General features: G+C 41.6%; 1 protein-coding gene across 1 annotated transcript in view; it reads left to right on the top strand.

Annotated features, from left to right (window-relative positions):
* The window catches only part of LOC311138793 (calmodulin-binding transcription activator 1-like), a gene marked incomplete at both ends in the record, with an annotated part of 72,517 nt that overhangs the window by 7,785 nt on the left and 53,481 nt on the right, over positions 1-11,251 (top strand).

Here is an 11,251-nt window from a genome sequence, read left to right as displayed (position 1 = left end):
CACCCGTACACACTCACGATCTCTCTCTCTCTCTCTCTCTCTCTGTCACACACACACACACAAGACTGCCAATTAGCACTAATTGACTTTTCTGATTGAGTCGGACCAGCATGTGTCTCATTATGTTCCCTCTGGGTTGTTCCATGTCATTTCAGCAAGCCATGACACCCATCATCTCAGATTGTTCTGAAATCATTTCTGTAGTTAGAAACATACATACATACAGTGCATTAGGAAAGTATTCAGACCCCGTCACATTTTGTTTGCCTTACTCTAAAATGGATTAAATTGTTTTTGTTCCTCATCAATCTGAACACAATACCCCATAATTGGTTTTGTGGACACCCCTTCAAATTAGTGGATTCGGCTATTTCAGCCACACCCGTTGCTGACAGGTGTATAAAATCGAGCACACAGACATGCAATCTCCATAGACAAACATTGGCAGTAGAATGGCCTTACTGAAGAGCTCAGTGACTTTCAACGAGGCATCGTCATAGGATGCCACCTTTCCAACAAGTCCGTTCGTCAAATTTCTGCCCAGCTAGAGCTGCCCCAGTCAACTGTAAGTGCTGTTATTGTGAAGTGGAAACGTCTAGGAGCAACAACGGCTCAGCCACGAAGTGGTAGGCCACACAAGCTCACAGAATGGACCGCTGAGTGCTAAAAATCGTCTGTCCTCGGTTGCAACACTCACTACCAAGTTCCAAATTGCCTCTGGAAGCACCGTCAGCACAATAACTGTTCGTCAGGAGCTTTATGAAATGGGTTTCCATGGCCAAGAAGCCGCACACAAGCCTAAGATCACTGTGCGCAATGCCAAGCGTCTGAATACTTTCTGAATGCACTATATATATACAGTCTATATAATTTGATCTCTGAGAAATTAAGCTAATTGATTACACCCAAATTGGCAATTTTCATTTATAGGATTCATATAACATTCAATAATTATTGTACCTAACATCCGATTTGGATTAACTTTTTTATAACAATGAGTAAGACATGATAAACCCGAAGAAATTGTCAAACGCCATCCATAGACCCCCCACAACCCCACGCCAATCTGACCCCAACAACAAGTATACAGTATCCGTTCTTTATGTCTGGCAAGTAGTATGGAGCTTCAACTCAGATTATTGTTTCTTCATCCTATGTAATGTATTCTCAGTGGATTTGGTGCTGGGGTTTTTTCTCCCCCTGTTCAGAGAAATTAGTCATTGAAGTTGTTAGGTTTCTGTCCTATCCTACATCCTGACATTACCAGGTTCTGACCACTAGATGGTGTTGTTTCTGCTAGTAGGTGATTTATTTTAAGGGATAGTTCACCCAAATTAAAAAATGACATATTGGTTTCCTTCCCCTGTAAGCAGTCTATGGACCAGGTATGACAGCAACCCATGCTTTGGCTTTGTTTACCTGGCCACTGTTTCAAATGTTAACTTTTTAGCATTTGTGGCACAAATCCAATGCAAGTCGATTGTACCTATATTAGAATTTTCGCACTTCATATCCATATCATCTATAAGTAACATCATTGAGTTACAAAATCTATTTTTAGATACTTTAGGATGATTTGGACATGAAGCGTGAAAATGCTAATATAGGTACCATTGACGTGCATTGATTTGTGCCACAAATGCTAAAAAGTTAGCATTTGAAACAGTGGACAACAAAACCAAAGCATGTATTGCTGTCATACCTTGTCCATAGACTGTGTAGAGGTTAAGGAAACCAATTTGTAATTTTGTAATTTTGGTGAATTTGGGTGAACTATCCCTTTAACAGCACCATCTAGTGGTCAGAACCTGGTAACATCAGGATGTAGGATGGGACATAAACCTAACAACTTCAATGACTAATTTCACTGAACGCTATACAGGTACATGATACTATTTACTCTTTGTTGGAGTGGGATTGGCATGGGGTGTGGGGGATCCATGGGTGGCTTTTTACAATTTCTTTGGATTCCTCATCTCTAACTCATTGTTAGAAAAGAGTTTGGTCCAAATCAGATGTTAGGTACTATATTTATTGAATATTATATGAATCCTATAAATTAAAATGGCCAATTTGGGTGCAATCAATTAGCTTAATTTCTCAGAGATCAAATTACATTTAAACAAAATAATGTTTCAGGAATGCTAATTTTATCTGTTACTAACTACAGAAACGATTTCAGAACAATCTGAGATGGTGGGTGTTGAAATCCTCTTTCTTGTGCTTTTTGAGGTGGAACGACCCAGCCCTCTCCTACATTCACAACACACACACAAACACAAACACACACACACACGCACACGCACACACACACATATTTACAGACACAGGGGTGCTAATGTTAACTAGCTGCTAGCTGATAGAGGTGTAAGGGGAGCGATTAAGAGCAGGGCTCGATGTCAGGCCCTCCAGGGCTCCAGAAAGACAGTAAGGTCAGAACATTAGCAGGACCCAGAGGTGTTTCTGCTGCTGGTACACTAGGTTCTTACTGCAATATTAAGCACATAACTAGGTTTTAGTTCACTATCGTTGTTGGAATTAAAGGTTGCCCTTGATCTTGATTGAAGGTCGCTGTGGTACAGTGAGGGAAAAAAGTATTTGATCCCCTGCTGATTTTGTACGTGTGTATGTGTGTATATGTGTGTGTATGTGTGTATGTATATATGTATATATATGTATATGTATGTATATGTGTATATGTATATATATTTTTAAAAAACATGGGGGATTGGAAGTGATGCAGACAATTACATTGATGGAAGTTACAATCTATCTGCAATATTAAGCTGATCTACCCACCCCCACCCCCCCCCAAAAAAAGATCAGTCTATAATTTTAATGGTAGGTTTATTTGAACAGTGAGAGACAGAATAACAACAACAACAAATTATAAATTGATTTGCATTTTAATGAGGGAAATAAGTATTTGACCCCCTCTCAATCAGAAAGATTTCTGGCTCTCAGGTGTCTTTTATACAGGTAACGAGCTGAGATTAGGAGCACACTCTTAAACGGAGTGCTCCTAATCTCAATTTGTTACCTGTATAAAAGACACCTGTCCACAGAAGCAATCAATCAATCAGATTCCAAACTCTCCACCATGGCCAAGACCAAAGAGCTCTCCAAGGATGTCAGGGACAAGATTGTAGACCTACACAAGGCTGGAATGGGCTACAAGACCATCGCCAAGCAGCTTGGTGAGAAGGTGACAACAGTTGGTGCGATTATTCGCAAATGGAAGAAACACAAAAGAACTGTCAATCTCCCTCTGCCTGAGGCTCCATGCAAGATCTCACCTCGTGGAGTTGCAATGATCATGACAACGGTGAGGAATCAGCCCAGAACTACACGGGAGGATCTTGTCAATGATCTCAATGCAGCTGGGACCATAGTCACCAAGAAAACAATTGGTAACACACTACGCCGTGAAGGACTGAAATCCTGCAGCGCCCGCAAGGTCCCCCTGCTCAAGAAAGCACATATACAGGCCCGTCTGAAGTTTGCCAATGAACATCTGAATGATTCAGAGGAGAACTGGGTGAAAGTGTTGTGGTCAGATGAGACCAAAATCAAGCTCTTTGGCATCAACTCAACTCGCCGTGTTTGGAGGAGGAGGAATGCTGCCTATGACCCCAAGAACACCATCCCCACCGTCAAACATGGAGGTGGAAACATTATGCTTTGGGGGTGTCTTTCTGCTAAGGGGACAGGACAACTTCACTGCATCAAAGGGACGATGGACGGGGCCATGTACCGTCAAATCTTGGGTGAGAACCTCCTTCCCTCAGCCAGGGCATTGAAAATGGGTCGTGGATGGGTATTCCAGCATGACGATGACCCAAAACAGACGGCCAAGGCAACAAAGGAGTGGCTCAAGAAGAAGCACATTAAGGTCCTGGAGTGGCCTAGCCAATCTCCAGACCTTAATCCCATAGAAAATCTGTGGAGGGAGCTGAAGGTTCGAGTTGCCAAACGTCAGCCTCGAAACCTTAATGACTCGGAGAAGATCTGCAAAGAGGAGTGGGACAAAATCCCTCCTGATATGTGTGCAAACCTGGTGGCCAACTACAAGAAACGTCTGACCTCTGTGATTGCCAACAAGGGTTTTGCCACCAAATACTAAGTCATGTTTTGCAGAGGGGTCAAATACTTATTTCCCTCATTAAAATGCAAATCAATTTATAACATTTTTGACATGGGTTTTTCTGGATGTTTTTGTTGTTATTCTGTCTCTCACTGTTCATACAGTTGAAGTAGGAAGTTTACATACACCTTAGCCAAATACATTTAAACTCAGTTTTTCACAATTCCTGACATTTAATCCTCGTAAAAATTCCCTGTCTTCGGTCAGTTAGGATCACCACTTTATTTTAAGAATGTGAAATGTCAGAATAATAGTAGAGAGAATGACTTAGGTTTTATTTCTTTCCCAGTGGGTCAGAAGTTTACATACACTCAATTAGTATTTGGTAGCATTGCCTTTAAATTGTTTAACTTGGGTCAAACGTTTCAGGTAGCCTTCCACAAGCTTCCCACAATAAGTTGGGTGAATTTTGGCCCATTCCTCCTGACAGAGCTGGTGTAACTGAGTCAGGTTGGTAGGCCTCCTTGCTTGCACACACATTTTCTATAGGATTGAGGTCAGGGCTTTGTGATGGCCACTCCAATACCTTGACTTTGTTATCCTTAAGCCATTTTGCCACAACTTTGGAAGTATGCTTGTAGTCATTGTCCATTTGAAAGACCCATTTGCGACCAAGCTTTAACTTCCTGACTGATGTCTTGAGATGTTGCTTCAATATATCCACATAATTTTCCTTCCTCATGATGCCATCTATTTTGTGAAGTGCACCAGTCCCTCTTGCAGCAAAGCACCCCCACAGCATGATGCTGCCACCCCCGTGCTTCACGTTGGGATGGTGTTCTTCGGCTTGCAAGCAACCCCCTTTTTCCTCCAAACATAACGATGGTCATTATGGCCAAACAGTTCTATTTTTGTTTCATCAGACCAGAGGACATTTCTCCAAAAAGTACGATCTTTGTCCCCATGTGCAGTTGCAAACCGTAGTCTGGCTTTTTTAAGGCGGTTTTGGAGCAGTGGCTTCTTCCTTGCTGAGCGGCCTTTCAGGTTATGTCGATATAGGACTTGTTTTACTGTGGAAATAGATACTTTTGTACCTGTTTCCTCCAGCATCTTCACAAGGTCCTTTGCTGTTGTTCTGGGATTTATTTGCACTTTTCGCACCAAAGTACGTTCATCTCTAGGAGACAGAACGCGTCTCCTTCCTGAGCGGTATGACGGCTGCGTGGTCCCATGGTGTTTATACTTGCATACTATTGTTTGTACAGACGAACGTGGTACCTTCAGGCATTTGATAATTGCTTCCAAGGATGAACCAGACTTGTGGAGGTCTACAATGTTTTTTTCTGAAGTCTTGGCTGATTTCTTTCGATTTTCCCATGATGTCAAGCAAAAAGGCACTGAGTTAGAAGGTAGGCCTTGAAATACATCCACGGGTACACCTCCAATTGACTCAAATGATGTCAATTAGCCTATCAGAAGCTTCTAAAGCTATGACATCATTTTCTGGAATTTTCCAAGCTGTTTAAAGGCACAGTCAACTTAGTGCATGTAAACTTCTGACCCACTGGAATTGTGATACAGAAAAATTACTTGTGTTATGCACTAAGTACATGTCCTAACCGACATGCCAAAACTATAGTTTGTTAACAAGACATTTGTGGAGTGGTTGAAAAATTAGTTTTAATGACTCCAAGTCAAGTAAGTGTATGTAAACTTCCGACTTCAACTGTATCTGCCCTCCACCCTATCACGGCTGGCATAGTGGGGCATTGAACAGATTGGCTGCTATTTGAACAAAGGCAAAAGCAATGTTGGTGCGTGCTTGGATGTGTGTTTGTGTGTGTGTGTGTGAGAGAGCTTGTGAGCATGTGTGTGTGTGTGTGTGTGTGTGTGTGTGTGTATGTGTGTGTGTCGTCTCCAGGATCCTGGAGCATGCCTGTGGCTGTGACCTCTCCAGTCGACAGTGAGCTCTGTGCTGCCATCAATTACCAGAGTCAAGTATAGTTTAATGAGGGGACAGCGACACCAACAAACACACACACACACACCACCCGAGGGAGAGTTTTTATATGGCTCTTTGTGTTTATTTTTAATTATCCCCCTGTTTTTGGAGTGTGAGAAATATTTCATGTGTTTGGAGAAAGCCTAGTCATAATAATCACTAATTAGTCCTTCAGGCTTTTAACAGAGCAGGAGCAATGTTCCCTCTATTTTTTTTTTGCACTGAGCAAATTTCAGTGCAAACTAGAACGTATTGAAAATTCTGTGCAACTTACAAGCACATCTACTCACTACCGCTCATGCTGTAACACAGTCCAGTTCAAAGTAAATGGCACAGATCCATATATGGCAATGGTCTATTTGCATATAGGCCTACTGCAGCTCTGATTGGTTATGCCGCATGGTCTTTGTAGAGTGCAGGTTGAGTCTTGCACAATAGAATCCTACTCCGAAGCATTCTGCCTACAGCAAAATCTCTTGCATAGTTCATTTCGTTTCGGTATGTTGCATTGAAAGTGGCTAATATTGCCTTGATTCGATCACAATTGTCACAGTATAGGGAAATGTTGATAGTGTTAACTAACAGGAAAAACTCTAGTGAAGTTCAATCTTATGCTTCTCTCCTTGGGCTGATATTTATTCTGTGCTCTGCACAGCAGTCTCAGGGAGCTGCGGGGCAGTCTTGGGGTAGAGGGAACATTGAGCAGGAGATATCTCTCTCTCTCTTTCTATCTCTTTCTATCTCTCTCTCTTTTTACCTCTCTCTCCTTATCTCTTTATTTCTCTGTCTCAATTTTTCTCTCTGTTTGGTTCAATCTCTTTCTCTCTCTCTCTCCCTCTGTGTGTGTATGTGGTGTGTGTGTGTCTTCACAGTGGTCATGTTGGGGTCGAATCGTAATCAGGTGAGATCATGCCTTTCTGTTTACCAGTCTCTCCCTAGGATAATGAGCAGATAATGAAATCCTTTGTAGAGGGAGTCTTTGACTGAGACGGTTTGAAGGTGTGTGACCGTTCTAACTGCACTCTCAGAAAAAAGGGTTCCAAAAGGGTTTTTCGGCTGTCCCAATAGGAGAACCCTTTTTGGTTCCAGGTAAAACCCTTTTTGGTTCCAGGTAGAACCATTTTGGGTTTCATGTAGAACCCTCTGTGGAAACTGTTCTACATAGAACGCAAAACGGTTCTACTTGGAACCAAAAAGGTTCTACCTGGAACCAACAAGAGTTCTTCAAAGGGTTCTCCAATGGGGACAGCCGAAAGAACCCTTTTAGGTTCTAGATCCCTCAAACTCAACTCTGGACCTCGAAGCCAGTTCCACTGCATTTTTTCATTGTTCCCCTCTAACCAGGGACTGATTAAGACCTGGGACACCAGGTGGTGCAATTCATTATCAGGTAGAACAGAAAACCAGCAGGCTACAGACCTCGTAGGGTAAGAGTTGAGTACCTGTTCTAGATAGCACCTTTTTTTCTAAGAGTGTGGGTTTGAGCTTGTCAAGGTCTCTCTCTGTTTCTGTGTTATAACTCAGCCTGCAATTATGTTCTGTTAATATTCCTCGTCACCACCTTCAGAGCCTGTTCCCACCTTGCCCTGAGCCCCCTTTACCACACACAACTATTTAAACTGTCCATATACTCTTAGAAAAAAAGGTGCTAAGTAGAACCATACAGGGTTCTTCGGTTTGTCCCAAAAGGGGAACCCTTTTTGTTGCTAGATAGAACCATTTGCAGAGGGTTCTCCCTAGAACCCTTTATGTAGGGTTCTTCATAGAACCCCTTGAACAGTACTTTCAGAAAGTATTCACACCCCTTGAACTTTTCGAAATGTTCTTGTGATACAGCCTGAATTTAAAATTTATTACATTTAGATTTTTTTGTCACTGGCCTATACACAATACCCCATAATGTGAAAGTGGAATTCAGTTTTTCGACATTTTTACTAAATCTTTAAAAATGAAAAGCTGAAAAGTCTTGATTCAATAAGTATTCAACCCCTTTGTTATGGCAAGCCTAAATAAGTTCAGGAGTAAAAATGTAGCAAGTCACATAAGTTGCATGGACTCTGTGTACAATAATAGTGTTTAACATGAATTTTTTTATGACTACCTCATCTCTGTACCCCACACATACAATTATATGTAAGGTCCCTCAGTCGAGCAGTGAATTTCAAACACAGCTTCAACCACAAAGACCAGGGAGGTTTTCCAATGCCTCGCAAAGAAGGGCACCTATTGGTAGATGGGTAAAAAAAAAGCAGACATTGAATATCCCTTTGAGCATGGTGTAGTTATTAATTAGACTTTGGATGGTATATCAATACACACAGTCACTACAAAGATGCAGGCTTCCTTCCAAATTCAGTTGCCGAAGAGGCAGGGATTTCACCATAAGGCCAATGGTGACATTAAAACAGTAACAGAGTTTAATGGCTGTGATAGGAGAAAACTGAGGATGGATCAACAACATTGTAGTTACTCCACAATACTAACCTAAATGACAGAGTGAAAAGAAGGAAACCTATACAGAATTCCAAAACATGCATCCTATTTGCACCAAGGCACTAAAGTAAAACTGCAAAGAATGTGGCAAAGAAATTAACTTTATGTCTTTAATACAAAGCATTATGTTTGGGGCAAATCCATCACAACTAATCACTGAGTACCACTCTTCATATTTTCAAGCATAGTGGTGTCTGCATCATGTTATGGGTATGATTGTAATCATTAAGGACTGGGGAGTTTTTCATAATAAAAAAGCTAAGCACAGGCAAATCCTAGAGGAAAACCTGGTTCAGTCTGCTTTCCACCAGACACTTGGAGATGAATTCACCTTACAGCAGGACAATAACCTAAAACATAAGGCCAAATCTATAATATAATAATATGCCATTTAGCAGATGCTTTTATCCAAAGCGACTTACAGTCATGCGTGCATAATTTTTTTTTGTGTGTGTATTGGTGGTCCCAGGGATCGAACCCACTACCCTGGCGTTACAAGCACCGTGCTCTACCAGCTGAGCTATAGAGGACCACAATCTACACTGGAGTTGCTTACCAAGAAGACAGTGAATGTTCCTGAGTGGCCAAGTTACAGTTTTGACTTAAATCTACTTGAAAATCTATGGCAAGACCTGGAAATGGTTGTCTAGCAATGATCAACAACCAATTTGACAGAGCTTGAAGAATTTTGAAAAGAATAATGGGCAAATATTGCACAATCCAGGTGTGGAAAGCTCTTACAGACTTACCCAGAAAGACTCACAGCTGTAATCGCTGCCAAAGGTGCTTCTACAAAGTATTGACTGGGGGGTGTGAATACTTATGTAAATTAGATATTTAAAAACAATTCTAAAATGTCTCAAAATGTGTTCACTTTGACATTATTGGGTATGGTGTGTAGATAAACAAATTCAGGCTGTAACAACAAAATGTGGAATAAGTGAAAGGGTGTGAATACTTTCTGAAGGCAATGTATATGGTTCTGCCTAGAACCCTCTTTGAAGGGTTCGACTCTACAATGTGGCGAAAGCATTCCACAGGGATGCTGGCTCATGTTGACTCCAATGCTTTCCACAGTTCTGTCAAGTTGGCTGGATGTCCTTTGGGTGGTGGACCATTCTTGATACACACAGGAAACTGTTGAGCATGAAAAACCCAGCAGTGTTGCGGTTCTTGACACAAACCGGTGCGCCTGGCACCTACAACCATACCCTGTTTAAAGGCACTTAAATCTTTTGTCTTGCCCATTCACCCTCTGAACGGCACACATACACAATCCATGTCTCAATTGTCTCAAGGCTTAAATGTCCTTCTTTAACCTGTCTCCTCCCCTTCATCTACACTGATTGAAGTGGATTGAACAAGTTACATCAATGAGGGATCATAGCTTTCACCTGGATTCACCTGGTCAGTCTATGTCATGGAAAGAGCAGGTGTTCTTAATGTTTTGTACACTCAGTGTATATCATAAGGCCTTTCTTTGAGGGCCTAGTTATACCCTAACACAGGGGTGTTAGGAAACTCCGGGTTTACAGGCCACATCAGGCCTGCAAGTCACATTATGCTGGCTTGCAATGTGATGTTTCATTCCTATTGGAATCCAGCTAGACTTAGGATATCCAACAAGTGTAATTTTTTATCACCCGCAACCTGCATTCAGAATGACTGCCAGGGTAGGAAAGAGTTAATACTGAGACTACCTCAATCATCTAAACTGGAACAACCATCTCAGTAACGGGTGCAATAAGGCCAACTACTAACAGGTTGGATTAGTTTAGAAAAATGTATGCTATTTATCTTTGTGTAGCATAAAATTATCAATCAAAAATATAAATGCAACATGCAACAATTTCAAAGATTTTACTGAGTTACAGTTCATATAAGGAAATCAGTCAATTTAAATAAACTCATTAGGCCCTAATCTATGGATTTCACATGACTGGGCAGGGGTGCAGCCATGGGTGGGCCTTGGAGGGCATAGGCCCACCCACTTGGCAGCCAGGCCCACCCACTGGGGAGCCAGGCCCAGCCAATCAGAATGAGTTTTTCCCCACAAAAGGGCTTTATTACAGACAGAAATACTCCTCAGCATTGTGTTGTGTGACAAAACTGCACATTTTAAAGTGGCCTTTTAATTTCCCCAGCACAAGGTAACTAACAGGAATGTAAACAAATTTGTGCACAAAATTTGAGAGAGATAAGCTTTTTGTGTGTATGGAAAATGTAGGGGATTTTTTATTTCAACTGATGAAACATGGGACCAACACTTTACATGTTGTGTATATATCTTTGTTCAGTGTACATGCAAAAACAAACAATTCTGAAAATCTCCCTGCAATAGAGCATGCTGGGAAATATGATATGGTTCTATGTAGAACCCTTCTTGCCTTCCAAAGAATCCTTGCCTTCCTTTCTTCCAAAAATGGTTCTTAGGATGTTAAAGGTTCTAGGTAAAACCCTTTGCCTTACAAAGAACCCTTGTCTTCCAAAACGGTTCTTGGTAGAACCCTATCCCTCCTCAAAGAACCCTTTTGGAACTGTTTTTTCTAAGAGTGTAGGTGTGGCCAACCGGGTACCAAACCCAAGTTTTCCACACGACTCAAGACGTTAGCCCGCTGCGCTAAAGACATAATCTCTGCTTGCTAACACGAGTCCTCTGGTTTTACTTAGGC

The sequence above is a fragment of the Coregonus lavaretus genome (assembly GCF_964263955.1).
Source record: "Coregonus lavaretus genome assembly, chromosome: 12".
Classification (NCBI taxonomy): Eukaryota; Metazoa; Chordata; class Actinopteri; order Salmoniformes; family Salmonidae; genus Coregonus; species Coregonus lavaretus.
Note: the sequence above shows the minus strand (reverse complement) of the source record. Positions and strands in the feature narration are given on the sequence as shown.